At 46.7% G+C, this 15,055-nt stretch overlaps 1 long non-coding RNA gene across 1 annotated transcript in view; it reads left to right on the top strand.

The window, feature by feature from the left end:
* The first annotated feature begins 923 nt into the window (after positions 1 to 923).
* The window catches only part of LOC146871949 (uncharacterized), a 37,402-nt gene continuing 23,270 nt past the window's right edge, over positions 924 to 15,055 (top strand). The window contains exon 1 of the long non-coding RNA XR_014981258.1: positions 924 to 1,048. This is a non-coding gene — a long non-coding RNA (uncharacterized LOC146871949). The remainder of the gene's footprint in view (positions 1,049 to 15,055) is intronic.

Below are 15,055 nucleotides of genomic sequence, written 5' to 3'. Positions count from 1 at the left end.
CCTCTATCACATGTTTCATTACACCCACCTTGGGTTAACTGGTTAGGTTTGCCACATGGCTGATTCCCCTTCTTGCACAGAGGCGGAATTACCGTAATTAGATCTAATCAGGGTGAATAAAACATAAGGATATAGTCTAACACACTATCATTTTCGATATCACCCACACCATGAGAATAAACGGTAACTTACTTCTATTTTATGCCCGTTTTTTTAAGGATCCTTTTTGTATTATGGCCCTTTTCTTTGGATAAAAACGAAAAAACAAACAGAGTAGTATTTTTTAAAATTTGGACAATAATCCTGGGTTCCTGTTTTGTATTAACTACAAGATTAAAAGGACTATTTACCTGCCTTGCTATGTGTTAGCCACGTAATAAAATTGGCTGTGCTAAATATCATTGTTAGCCCGGCACTTATATTTGTAAGTCAATAATTTCTAAAAGGAGCCGTTAAAAGCACAACACGATATTCCAGTACAATAATAACATTTTAGTAAAGATTGTAATTATAAAATAGTATATTCCTTTTTTAAGCATAAGTGCCCCTTATTATTCAGAATGCTGTATCTTATTTCTAACAGGGATATATCTCTAATCGAAAACCTAAGTACCTTAAGTAACAAAATGGCCCATGGTATATCATACGCTTAAAAAAGGAATATACAGTTTTATTATTACAATCTTTAATAAAATGTTATTATTGTACTGGAATATCGTGTTGTTTATAGTATTTTCCCAGATATTATGGTTTAATCATTAAACATTTGCACTTTGACTTTAACAAAGTAAAACATTTTCGAGTTGATAAGGGTAGGCGCAGTGAAGGCATCCAATGTAGCCCTTAATAAAGTTTTCGTTGTCAAACTGGAGTTGCAACAGTTAATAATCCGCAAGATACGGAGGCGCAGGTCACATGACCCTGAAAGTTACGTAATTACGTAGGAGGAATGAGGAAGCTTTTTAAGGCGCCAACAAAGCGGTACGGCGTTTTATCGCACGAAAAACAGAAACGGAAGATCTTGGGCACCGCCGAGCCCCAGCAAACGGTAGGTATTAATTCAGGAATGTAGGCATGGGGTAGAACTTATAAATCAGAGACTTAGATAGGGAGAGTGAAGTAGTACGGGTGCCAGAGACTGCTGGTTGACTATATGTGAAGTGCTGTTAACGGCTCCTTTTTTAGAAGTTATTGACTTACAAATGTAAGTGCCGGGCTAACAATGATATTTAGCACAGCCAATTTTATTACGTGGCTAACACATAGCAAGGCAGATAAATAGTCTTTTTCTTTTTTTTTATTATAATATTTTTATTGAAATTAAAAACCATCATACAAACATTGCCGATTAATAAGTTGACTGGTTACTCATATCAGTAATACATTTTACAGGGGTCATCAAAACAACTATGTTAAATGGGTACATCTCTGTTCATATCTCTACGCAGTTCCAACTCTACCATTGGGGATATACAAATGTCAGCACGATAAGCATTCCATTTGGACCATTTCCCATCCCATTTTTTGGGGCATCCGCTGGATATGAAAATTTCTTTCTCAGTTATCATGCATTTGTCTAGTTCTTTCGCCCACTGAGCAGTGGAAGGTGGAGTCACTCCCCCCATCCCTTCGCCGGTTCCCTTTTTACCAATGTGTATCCTAACGTCGCAAGCTGTTCAATATCTGTAAGGTCAGTTGCGGCCCATATGTTCAGTAATCCCAGTTTCGGTGTCAGTATCATCTCCTTACCCAGTACAGTCTGTATATAATTGGTGGCTTCCTCCCAGATATGTTGAATTGTCGGGCAATCCCAGATAGTATGATAAAAAGTGGCTGGCTGCCGGCAACCCTTCAACCATAGGTTGTCTGATCTTGCGCCTATTTTAGCCAAGGTTATCCCTGTTATATAAGACCTGTGAACAATACTAAATTGTATTAATCTAAATCGGAGTGTGATGGCGGCTTCTCTAGGGGACATAAGAGCCGATCGCCAATCTTCCTCATCCATTGAACCCACGTCTCTCTCTCTCCCATTGTTCCCTGAGTTTACCACAGCTATCTGGCAAATTGTTTTTAAGTTTTTTATATATTAAAGATATGGCTTTGGAATATAGTGGTCTATCTATTAAGCAATCTTCTAGCAGTGATGATTCCGGAATGTCCTCGAAATTAGGGAATGCCGCTTGCAAGGCATGTCTTATTTGCATGTAGCGGAATATTTCCCCTCTGGCCATTTGGTGGTGCCTCTGGAGTTCCTCAAATTTGACAATCGAGCCCTTTTTAACCAGATCCTTTACTACCGGGAATCCCAATCGTGTCCCACTTGTCAAACCCTGGTTGATAACACCGCATGCCTAATTTTGGGGTGTACCATAGTGGCGTCATTTTAGTAAGGGTGTTATTCCAACCCAGCCTGGAATTCGCCTGGCTCCAAATCACTATTGTGTGCGAGGTGGGTCCAACTTATCTCTTTTTTTTCCTAATATGCAAGTTCAAGGCCCCCCAAGTAGCCCGAACGATCTGTCTGATATCTGTCTAGGGCATAAGCCGGGTCTGTGGGTGGGTGGTATATCCAGTGATTCACCGTCACTAGTTGCGAGGCACAGTAATAAAGCTTGAGGTCCGGTAAGGCTAAAGCCTCCGTCATACCAACTTTTAGTCAGTTTTTTCAATGCCACTCTAGGGGCCTTACCATCCCATAACAACGCACGGACCTCAAACTCCACGGCTGCGAAATAAGTATCCGGAACACGGTTCGGGCAGTTTTGAAGAATATATAAAAAACGCGGAAGCGCCAGCATTTTAAAAAGGGCAGCTCGGCCCACCAAGGACAAAAGCAATGTCAGCCAGTGTTTAACATCGGAACGCAGTTTAGCCAACGGGGGTGCCAAGTTAAGATTATAAAAAAGGGCGGGGTCCGACGTAATAAACTCCCAAATACCAGAATCCCTCCCCAGCTATTTCTATCGGGCAGTCTGCAGGAAGACGGGGGAGCTGTCCTTGGAGCACGAACAACATTGCCTCAATTGATCGCGTACCCAGAGTATTTCCCAAAGTTCGTAAATATGTTCAGAACCGCATGTATTGATTTATAGGGGGAGGCGAGATATAATAGTATGTCATCGGCATACAGGGATATTCGATCCTCATGATCCCTCGTCCAGCGCAAGCCTCGTATCATTGCGTCCCGACGTATCCACGCCGCCAGGGGTTCCAACATCAGAGAGAATATCAGTGGGGACAGAGGACACCCCCTGTCGAGTGCCCCTCTTTAACGTGAACGCGTGAGACATATAGTTGTTCACTCTGACTTGTCCCTGGAAATCCGTATATAACAGTTTCACCCAACCGATAAATTTGGGACCCAGTCCTGCTCTTTTAAGGACCTCAAATAAGTAGGGCCATTCTATGGAATCAAATGCCATAGAGGCATCCAGGGATAATATAACTGCGTCTTCCTCCAGAAAGTCTCTGCGTGCCAGTACATTATGGAGACGGCATATGTTAAGAGACGTATTTCTCCCGCATAAATCCCGATTGATCATAGTGCACTAGGGATGAGATCACTGTCAGGAGCCGTACGGCGAGAACCTTCGCTAGGATTTTAGCTTCGACGTTGATGAGTGAAATTGGCCCATACGAGCCACATCTGTCTGCCGGTTTTCTGGGTTTACAGATAACAGCAATGGCAGCTAGACGTTGATCCGCTGGCAACAATCCCTTCTCATAGCTCTCCTCGTACATGGCTCGCAGATGCGGGGTTACATGGGAGGTCCCAACTTTTAAAAATTCGATTGGGGTGCCATTCGGCCCCATCGCCTTATCTGAAAGAATTTGACCAATGGCCCGTTGAATCTCCTAATCTGCCAAGTCTCTATCCAGGGAATCTCTGTCAGAGTCCGAGAGAGTCGGTACATCACTGTCCGCGAGGAGCTGACGTGAGACTTCCGTCGTGTAAGTGGTGGAAGGGGAATATATCTTCTCTCGATGGTCTGCGAATGCCTCCGCAATGTCCGTAGGGTGTGTTAGTATCTTACCCTCCGGTTGTTGCACTCTGGGTACCCAACTCATGCCCTGTTCTCTCTTTTCCAACCACGCCAGGGTCTTGCCAGCCCTGTCACCCAGTTCATACAATCTGTGTTGGGTGTTGCCATATTTGGCCATCATGTGTTCTTGAGCTTTAATTCTGTACTCGTCTTGTTTTAGGGTCAATCTTTGATGTGTTTCGATCGAGGGGTTGCGTGCTTCATCCTCCGCCAGCTTTTGGAGGTCTGCTTCTATCTGAACTAATAGCTGTCGCCGCTTTTTGATATACCCAGTTTTTAAGGACAAGGCCTGTCCCTTTAAGACCACTTTATATGCTTCCCATTGCGTTTGAGCAGATTCCACCGATCCTACATTTTCTTTAAAGTAGTTCCCCGTTTGTGTGTGTAGTTCCTCTTTAATATCAGGTATGGTCAGCAACCATGGGCTAAGGACTATGGTGTTGCATGTCTGTTGTTCCCAGTGTGTGAACTTGATCCTGACTGGGGAGTGATCTGAGATACCTCTGGGCAAGACCTGGAAGTTCCTAAAATTGCCTACCAAGGCTGTGTACGTTAGAAAGTAGTCGATGCGGGATAAACTGTTGTGAATGCTAGAGAAATACGTGTACTGTGCATCGGTCAGTTGTATTTCCTGCCCCACATCTGTAAGCCCTAGTGCCTTGGTGAATTCTGCCATAAGTTCATTCGGTCTGGCTCCAGGTCACTGTGGGTGCCTAACCGTCCTATCGTCCATTGTCATGTTATAATCCCCACCCATAATTAAAGTGCCTTCCGGGAGGCCGGTCAAAACGTTGCCAAGGTCTACCAGGGCTGTCTTACCTAGTGCTGGCGGCAAGTATAGTGAGATAACATTAAGTGCTCTCCGCTCCCACTGGGCTTCCACAACGGCAAATCATCCTCCAGGGTCCGCCCATGTCTTGAATACAATAAGGGGCGCACTTTTTTTCACCAAGATCCCTGTACCCCTAGAACCAGTGGTGTAATCTGCATGTACGAGGAGTTTGTAGCCCCACCGAGTGAGGGATTTACTTTTACGACCCACCAAGTGAGTTTCTTGAAGGAGTACAATGTCTGGATAATGCCTTTTCAGGTATTTTTGGACAATTCCCCTCTTTATCTTATCGCCCATCCCATTTACATTCCAAGATAGGACCGATAATACTCGGTCCCTATCAGCCCCCATCGCATAACATGTTATAAGACACAATGCGGTAGATTAATGGTAGAGGATACTTGTCACATAATATCAGTTGAGCATGAGTACTTTCTCTCGGCGTGTTTTCCCCGCTTCTGAGACCAGTGCACGAATCGGCATATACCAACTCACAGTGAATACCTTTCAAATCAACAAAACAATGAATACATGAACACCCCTCCCTTCTCCACCCCCCTGCCCTGCCTCCCTGCCCGTGGATCTAAAACTACCCACTCCCCAACTAGGCAGAGTGCCTTTCTCCTCCCCCCCACCCCCCCAGCATGCTGAAAGAGCGCAGGCTTAGCCAGTCCCCATCCCAGCAAGTTGCACTTTACATCTTACCCGTCACATTTCAACCTTTGTCAGTAACTATTGAGTGTCCCAAGAGGGTCTCACACAGGGAGGTGCAAAATCGATAAGCATACAGTAATCAAATTGCCAATCAACCATAGCTGCGTATAAGTCCTGATAACATATTTCCCCCCTCAGCAATAAGTATTGCTGAGGGGGGAAATATGTTATCAGGACTTATACGCAGCTATGGTTGATTGGAGGCGCAGGTCAATCTTCCGCATTTCTAAAGTCTATTCAGGTTCCGTTGTATTCTCATTTTTATCTGCTGAGCCACTCACCGGTGCTTTGTCCATGGTCCCCCTCTGCTGTCTAGGTCCATTAGTACTGGCTCTTCTCCTCTGGCCCCCAACCCTTCTCCATCCCTCCAACCAGTCCCATGCTTCCTCCGGCGATGTGAAAAACCACGTTCTACCATCAGATTCCACTCTTAGTTTTGCGTGAAAGAGCATTGCATATTTCACTTCTCTGTCTCTGAGTTCCTTCTTTACTGCCTGGAAGCTGCGGCGCTGGGCCTGTACTTTCGCCGTGAAATCCGGAAAAAAGGTAATCTCGCTATTGTCGACCTTTAGTGGCTGGCCGGATCTTGCCGTCTGCAGTTTTATATCCCTGTCTCGATAGTTGAAGACACGGGCGATGGGGGGGGGGGGCGCCTGGGCTTCGGCCTCCCCCCTGGCACCCTATGCGCTCTTTCTATTGAGAAGTAGCGCGAAAGGGTTTTGGGTCGCAAATGTGTAGTTATCAACTCTTCCACGTGCAAGTCAGCTGCTGGCCCCTCAGCGCGCTCCGGGATGCCTAAGATTCTGATGGTATTACGGCGCGCCCTGCCTTCATAATCATCAAGTTGTTGCGCCATTCGCTGCTGTGTAGTCTGCAAGTCAGCCATCTGTTGTTGGAGCTGGAATGTGTCTGCCTGCAACGCTGTGGTAACGATTTTAAGGTCTTTAACCCTATCATCCATTTTACGAAAGTCCACTCTGATTAATGAGACCTCCACGGTAACTGAGTCCAGCGATGTACATAGTCCGTTTATTGCCGCCATTACCCCGATGTAGGGGTAGTTGGTACCTCTGCCTTTTCCTTGGGATGGGTATCTCTGTCCCCTCCCACCCTGTTCTAGGCAAAATTTGCAAGTTTGTTCTGTGCGTTGGCCTTGGGGCCCCTTCCCGATGCCATGTGTGCACCTCGACGACTTACTGGTCAGTGGTATAATCCAGAAACACCAGAGGTATTCCCCTCCGCCTACCCAGTGAGCCGAAAGGACTCACCGTCGGCCTGTCGATTTTCCCTCAGTTCCTTATATCAAATCGTCGCCAAATCTTGACTTCTCTCCGTCCGGTAATCTCCGCTGCAGTTGGGCGATGTACGATAACTGGGGAAGGGTCACAGCCGTCTGTACTATATTGACCTACTTTTCAGAACGCACTTCAGTGTCATCGAAATCCTCAGTCCCGCCACTCCATCCTCATGTGCACCGCAGACGTCTCCCGGTGATCCTGTTGGCGAGGGCAGAGGGTGGGCAGGACCCCACTTTTATTCGCTACTAAGGCTGCTGCAGGTGATGGCACTCTGCCACACCCGCCTCCCCCCATGACAATCTACCACCCACCCCGAGTCGCCGCCAGGTTGTAGGATTCAACTCTCCAGTTTGCTGCTTACACCCGTGCTCCCAATCACAGCCAGAGAGAGCACACTGCGCACTTATTTTCCAGTGGGTGACCCATTGCCCATGGCGACAGGATGGCACTTAAGCATGACGCAGCCGGTTTATTCAATGGCCCCCTGTGGTTGCGGAGGTGCCCAGAGTCGATGTCCTGCCCAATCCAAAGCGGGAAGAGGTGCCTGGTTGTCTCCCCCAGTGGCCTTTATCACCTTATGAATTCAGGTCCCCACCTCCGCTCTCCGTCTTCCTTTGGAGATTTGCCAACTGTTAGGGTGAGTGGGGCCTAGTAGGCCTTCGTCAACTGGGGCCTCGATTTATACAAGCCTCCCAGAGGCGCCCGCCCCAACGTTTCCGGGTCCACACCACTATATCCCGCGTGTCGGGGTATTTCTCTGCCGGGGTCTATGACCTGCGATTGTGTCCTTATGGAATCCCAGTCCCCTTCTCTGCTGTCTGCCTCCTACCTTGGCTGTATTGCCGTCGTAGTCCGGTCGGGCCTGGATGATCTCTAGAAGTCGGGGCCTCGATTAGGTGGAGCCGCCTCGGGTCATTCACCTCGTCACCCTAGAGCTGCCGTATCCTTGCTCTGGTCCGGTCACCACCGTTGCCGCCTTTCTCGTTCCCTCCGCAGTCTCGCGCTGCCTTCCGCAGCCTGTTTCCACAGGCAGACTGCTCTGTCACGTTACAAGGCGCCGGACTCGATCTGAGGGTCCCAGGATGCCGCCATGTTCGGAGCCTCTGTCATCTGTCCGCCCTTCACTTGGGAATCACCGCTTGGGCTCAATTACCTCGCTTTCCACCCTCCAATGGGTCTCTACTCCTGCCGCACTCTCAGACCCGATAGTTTGAGTAATGCTGGTCCAGGATTGTTTCAGGATAACCGGCGGGGATGCGGGAGCTCAATCAGGCGGCGGCCATACTTGTCGGCTGCTAGCCATGCCCCCCCCCCGATAAATAGTCTTTAATCTTGTAGTTAATTCAAAACAGGAACCCAGGATTATTGTCCAAATTTTTTAAAAATACTACTTTGTTTGTTTTTTAGTTTTTATCCAAAGAAAAGGGCCACAATACAATAAGGATCCTTAAAAAAACGGGCATAAAATAGAAGTAAGTTACCGTTTGTTCTCATGGTGTGGGTGATTTCGAAAATGATAGTGTGTTAGACTATATCTTTATGTTTTATTCGCACTGTTTAGATCTCATTACGGTAATTCCGCCTCTGTGCAAGAAGGGGAATCGGCCATGTGGCAAACCTAACCAGTTAACCCAAGGTGGGTGTAATGAAACATGTGATAGAGGTTACAATAATTAGAACCAACGCGCCATGATTAAGCACATTATTTTATTAGTGCAATATTTTGATTGATACAGGTAGTGACCACCCCAGCGCACCTTGTAACTGGTTTAAGAATCCCTACAGTTACATCTGTAACAGACTTCCCGTTCAACAAAAGGGCGTAGAAGTAAGTAGGTCATTGCAATGAGTATAACTACAGCCGTGTTAGAACTAGAGGCATGAGTAAAAGCCTGTTCTGCTGACCGCTAACCTAATAGATGCATTCATTTGTTTTTGGATGTGAAATCGGGCAAAATCAGCCCTTGGTTCCTTCAGATAAGAAAACTTGGACCTACGTAACAGTGGCCAAACAGTGTTCTGATTTTCAGGAACAATGCATTATAGGTAAGCCCTGTATTTTATAGTGGCAATACCATGTGAGTACAAGATGGTGATGATTGTATGAATGAATGGATGTAGAGACCTGTGAGGGATTGATAGAATATTTGTTGTGGTTGCAATCGGGCACTGTTGGGATCAAGAGGAATAAGGTGTTGGTATCATAAACAGCAAATGTTTTTTCTGTGTTTTCTCTTTCTGACTTAGTAATTATGAGTTAAAGTAATAATGGCTTTTTTCATATTTGATGTTTTTAATCATGTTTTTAATCAATATAATAATTGTATTGTAGTATTTATTCAATATATGTGTTTGTATTATAGATGTTTTAACCAGCGAGAGTACAGTGTTTTGTAGTCTTGAAAAAGAAGGTTCAACCATATTTCCTTCGAAGCGCGTCGACGCCTGTCTGCCATTAACTCATCGCTCTTAATCTACCCTAAATGTTAATGAATTACGAAACTTTCGGGTGATTTTGTATAGTCTTCAATATGAGTCATGGTACCTAATGACAAAGTGTAATGTCTTTATCAACTCTCGTGTTGTGTTTTTAACTTTTTTTCATTCTTTGGCAAAATGGAACTTCTCCTTATGTCCTGTATAAAAAGTTTTTAATCTTGTATTACATTTTTTATAAATTGATTATGTCAATGTATTATTTGTAGGTTTCTGTGCCAATATATGAACTGTTGGTTCTAACAGTGATCCTTCAGGTTGAATGTTTTTGGTGATTGGGTTAAAAGAGGACTCTGCTTTTGGTGGAATGTTGTGTAGATAGATTTATTACTCCCAAAGGATGTTCCTTTTTGAGTAAATATGATGCTGCCATAGCAGCATCAACAGGAAGACCAAATGAAGTTTAAATGATAGTGTTGAAAGGTTTGAGCCCTGCTGTTTGCCCACTTTTTTGCAGATGGTTGTAAATGTAGACTCAGTATAGTGTAGGAGTAGACCTGCTAAGAGGATAGATATCTACTACTTGCCGACAGATCAGGAGGTAGTGTTCAATCAATCAATCAATCATAGCATTTGTAAAGCGCACTACATATCCGTGAGGGTCTCAAGGCGCTGAGTGGGGGGGGGGGGGTGGCGGGGGGGGGAGCTGCTACAGTTCCAAGAGCCAGGTCTTGAGAAGTCTTCGGTCTGCCGTAGGCGGATGGGAAGGGTGTTCCATGTCTTGGTGGCGAGGTGGGAGAATGATCTGCCGCCGGCAGTCGCTCAACAGTTAAGGGGGACGGTGGTGAGGGTGCGGTCAATGGTGTTGAAGGCTGTCGAGAGGTCGAAAAGAACCAGAGCTCTGACCTGGCAGTCATCCAGCTCCATTCTCAGCACATCCAAGGCAGCTACTACCACCAACTCTGTGCTCATTACCATCCTAAAACATGTTTGCTTCAGGTCTAGGCTGTTGTTTTGTTCTGCTTATAAGATCTTGACAAAAAAAGGCAGTTGTTTAATCGGTCAATGCTTCCCCTGGTATCTAGGTGATACATTTTCAATAAAGTCACTCCACAGTTGTTTTTGATTTGTGATGATCCACTCCAAATGAAAAGGTATCTGTTTGCCACAAGTGCCGCCAGTGGTTACCGCCTGCAGCCGCAATCAGGGGACTTCAATCCCCAGAGTCCCAAGCACCGGGGAGGTGCCAATACATTCATTTCGCGCCAAGAGGCGTTCAAAAGGGGGCTTGGACTCCCGCAGCGCGGGAGCCAGTATCTGTTTGCTGCAAGTGCCGCCAGTGGTAACCGCCTGCAGCCGCCATCAGGGGATTTCAATCCCCAGAGTACCAAGCGCCGGGGAGGTGCCAACGCGTTTCTTTTGTGCCAGGAGGCGCTCAAGCGGGGGCTTGGGTGGGAAGCTTTGCAATTAAAAGAGCTAGTTCAGGGACTAAGGTACAAGTGTTCGAAAATCCTTTTTGAGAGAGAGAGAGTAATGTCTGGCAGAATGCCCTATGTCATGTGTGACATCCTCAGCATATCCAGGCTTTTTAGTTAACTGTAACTTGCATGCTAGGACTTGCATGGCCAAAGGTAAAACCCAGAAGCATGCAGCCCCAAATTTACAGACCACTGTTGGCTGAAAAGCCAGGACTGGTTGAAGGTGTCATGCATAAAATGATTCTGAGTGACAGCAATTATTTGGTTGTGTACTACAAGTGGCGTCAAAGCAGAAAGAAAATGGTGTCTATAGTGTAACTTTTTGTGGCATGTCACACTTTCTCATGGAAAAAGCTTTGTGAACCGACTCCTGTTTTCAAGGGAGGCCCTTCTAAAGTAGAGACGAAACCTGAAGATTTAAGAGACCCTTTGACAGACAACACTATTTGGATCAATACATATGAAGAGTTATTACAAAGCCTAGACTAGAAATGGTCTGCTGGTAATTTCTATTTGCTTAGGAAAGAGAATTCATGTCACTGCCACTTTTTTAGAGGCCGCCTTACGCCTCTAATTTCTTCTCCGTACCTTGCTGCCCTCCGATTCTAACATGATGTCAATTGTGCTCAGCCAAAATGTTCCTATTCCATGTTTCCATCTGGGAGAGCCACAGATCCAATTCCTCCCTTGTATCTTTGTACGAGAGGCCCCTTCCCAAATGAAGGGTCTTTGGTCAGTAGGGAGCTTTGTAATATAATGGTGTAGTAAATAAAGCTTGTATATATGCAGACAAAAGACCTAGAAACCAGAACAACCACTTCAGGGACATTCTGTCCACTTTCAATACTGCTACAATTTCCTTCTCTATTTTTCATACCCTTTTATTGAGGGTAATTGCTTTGGAACAAGCGTGTATGGAGCTGGTTCCAAAGCAATTACGCTAAATTAAATTGGGCTATGCATTTCCGACATTTGGTTCAGTGTTTGGCGTATCTTCTGTAGGTTTCGATTGCGACTGATTTTGCAATTGTGGGGAGCTCGTGGTGTTTTCAACCATGAGGAGATGCTCACGCAAGGGCTGCCATATGTCATGAGGTCTAATGCTATGGGTTGTAAATTTGTGTTAATAAGTGTTGCAGTTAATTAGGCTGTTAAGCAACGCTTTTTGTGAAGGATAGTGCTTGCTGCCTCGCTTGATGGCTATTTCTCATTTAGCCAGCATGAGGGTGATCTCTACAAAGCAATGGAAGGACTTGGGGTTATCACATACATATCCCCGGAGTGCAAGTTCTGGTGAGGGTGTGATGGTGATATGAGTAATTCGTGACAGCTCCACAAATATGACCCGCCAGAATCTTCCCATCTTATCACGTGTGCAATGTCCACTAGCGGTGTGTGGCATGTGGGCCATGTGTGGGGCCGCGAAGGGTCAATTTTATTTCGTTTTGCCGGTGTAGCACACACCCGCCACAGGAATTTCAAATGGAGTCATTTGTGTTGATTGAGGGATACTTTGTGTCTGTTCACAGCAGTAGTACAACTGGGAGGCCGACAATGGGCGTCCGATGTCATGTTCTCAGGCCAACCGAACCCCCATGTCCTTGGGTGGAACTAGGGCCAGGCTTGGTATGTAAAGCTCTGGTCCCTAAGTGCTCCCTGCATTTGAAGTAAGATGAACTGGTCCTTCGAAGGCACAGTTTGGAAGCGAGTGTCTTCCATTCTCAAACACGTGTCCCCCGATAAAAGTTCGCCCATGGTGTTAAGTGAGTATTTACTAAGGATTTGGGGCACTAGTGCTTCCTGAGGGATAGGCAGCCAGGGATTGGCAGCCGGGGGGGGGCAATGAGTACTGTAAATGGCCACCAGTCATACGAACCAACCGCTTCCGAGCCCAGTTAGTTGTGGATACCGTTTGGATATCACGGGGATCTCGTGGCAGCGCCACTGGAAATATTGTGGCCAGCGGGGTCGGGTCGGTCAGGTTGGCTTCTGGCTTAGTGTATAGAAATCAGGCATTGGGTGGTACCAGTGGTGTGCAAAACTACATTGGGCCACCAGATAGTGCAAGTGGAAATTAAGGACTCCAAACCACCCCCCGCCCTGTTCGTATGAAAGTGTCATTGTCTCCCAGCTAATCCACAGTTGCTTGCCTCTCCAGATCAGGCGCGTTGGGGAGGCACGAAGTGTGGTAAATAAATTGTTGGTAAGCGGGAAAGGGATGTTATGAAACATATACAGAAATCTGGGCAGTAGTACCATTTTAATACTTGCAACTCGCCCAGCAAGGGAAAGCTGTAGTTTTCCACCATCGTTCTATCTGCATGGTTAGTGTTAGACCTGGCACATTGGCGTGAGTCTCCCTTCCATTTTTCGCTGTTGCCTCATACGTTTTTGCTGGTGTTAGTTGCTCAGGGCACTGTGCCACTGCTGTCCAGTGCCACAGTGCAAGTGCTCCCTATTGTAAATTGATGTATAATTTGTGATTCCATGATTGGTTGGTTTGGGTTACCTGTCAGACCCTAGTACAGTGCACCAGGGGTGCCCAGGGCTTGTAATCCAAATACTGCTGGTGGGCATGCAGCACTGGTTGTGCCACCCACAGAAGCAGCCTGTAAACATGTGTCTAAGGTCTGCCATTGCAGAGCCTGCGTGCAGTCTGGTACTGTCATGCTGACTGGGCAAGTGCACCCACTTGCCAGTCCCTAAACCTTTCCTTTTCTTCATATCAGACACCCCTATAGTAGGCCAAGGGCAGGGTGCATAGTAAGGATAAGGTAGAACATGCCCTGGTGTGTGTGGCATGTTCTAATAGTGAATTACAGCCATTTTCATTTTTCACTATTGCAAGGCTACCTGTTCTCCATAGGCCAGAATGGGCAGTTTGGTTATTACATCTTACAATCCTAACTGACTCAGAGAACATGGTAGAAATTAGAATTTAGTATGCCTGAACTCAGGATGATAAAATACATCTTTTAGTGAAGTTGGTTTTAACATTTTGTGTTTGAAAATGCCACTTTTAGAAAGTAGGCATTTTCTTGTCTAACCATTCAAACCTGCCTCTGCTAGGCTGTGTGTATTCCTTTGTCTGGAGTTTGAGTGACAGGGCTGGGAAATTCCAGGAGACAGGGTGAGGTGCCCCAGTGGTGAATAGAGATCTGCATCTAGATGTGTGGGAGGAGTTGCACCTGGGACCTGAATAGGGCTGTGCCTGCCTTCCACAATGCTGGCTCCACCCACTGGGGAGCGGCTGATGTCTCTGCCCTTCACAGTGACTGAAGAGAAGGAATCCTGTCAACAAAGTGCTCCAGGGCTGTACTTGCCTTCCACATGCTGGCTCCACCTCCTGTGGGGCGTCTAATGTGTCTGCCCTGCACTGGGAAAGGAAAGGAGAAGTCTGGTAAACAGAGTGCTCAGGAACTGGTTTGGACTGGGCAAAGGCCCCTCTGCCTTCAGAGGACAAAGTATTTCGGGGTATAAATATTGGGACCCTGATCCCAAGAATTTAGATCACTTTGGGAAAACAAGAAGAACCTCTGCTGAGGGAGGAACCAGAAGAAGCTGAGGAGGAAACTATCCCTGAACCTGGGGGATTGGCCTGCAGTGGTTGCCTTACTGCCAAAGAGAGGAGAAAGGAACTTTGTGTGTACTTTTGCTCAACTTGTGAAGGATCTCCAAGGGCTTGGAAAAGAGCTTGCCTCCTGCTGAAGTCTCAGGAACAACAGACTTCACCCCCCAGCTCCCCAGAGTTCTTTGGAAGTGCCTGCTGCTGTTTTGGGCCTTCTGAGGGACTGCGTGTTGCAAGGAGCTGGAAGCGCGACTCAAGAAGGAGAAGCGCGCCGCCGTAGGAGCTGTTGTCGTCGCATCTCGTAAAGTGTCGCCGCTGCAGCATCGCATCGAGCGGAAGCGTCTCGCATCATCCAGGAAGTGTCTCGCAACGCCGAAGAAGCGTGTCTCCATCGCAGCCATCGTAGCTGACGCATTGCACCGCATCAAGAAAAGCGCCTTGCATCCACAGAGAAGCGTGCCGCCATCGGAGCTGTTGTCGTTGCATCGCGTAGAGGGGTGTCGCCGCTGCGGCATCGCATCGAGCGGAAGCATCTCGCAACGTCAGAGAAGAGTGTCGCTGCCAAGGCTGCTGTCGCATCGCGTAAAGGGTGACGCCGCTGCAGCTGAAGCGTCGCGTCTTCTCGCAACATCGGAGAAGCGTGCCGCATCTGGAAGATCTTCACGTCTTTATTTCTTTGCACC

The sequence above is a fragment of the Triturus cristatus genome, chromosome 1_1, assembly GCF_964204655.1.
Source record: "Triturus cristatus chromosome 1_1, aTriCri1.1, whole genome shotgun sequence".
NCBI classification, from domain to species: Eukaryota; Metazoa; Chordata; class Amphibia; order Caudata; family Salamandridae; genus Triturus; species Triturus cristatus.
Note: the sequence above shows the minus strand (reverse complement) of the source record. Positions and strands in the feature narration are given on the sequence as shown.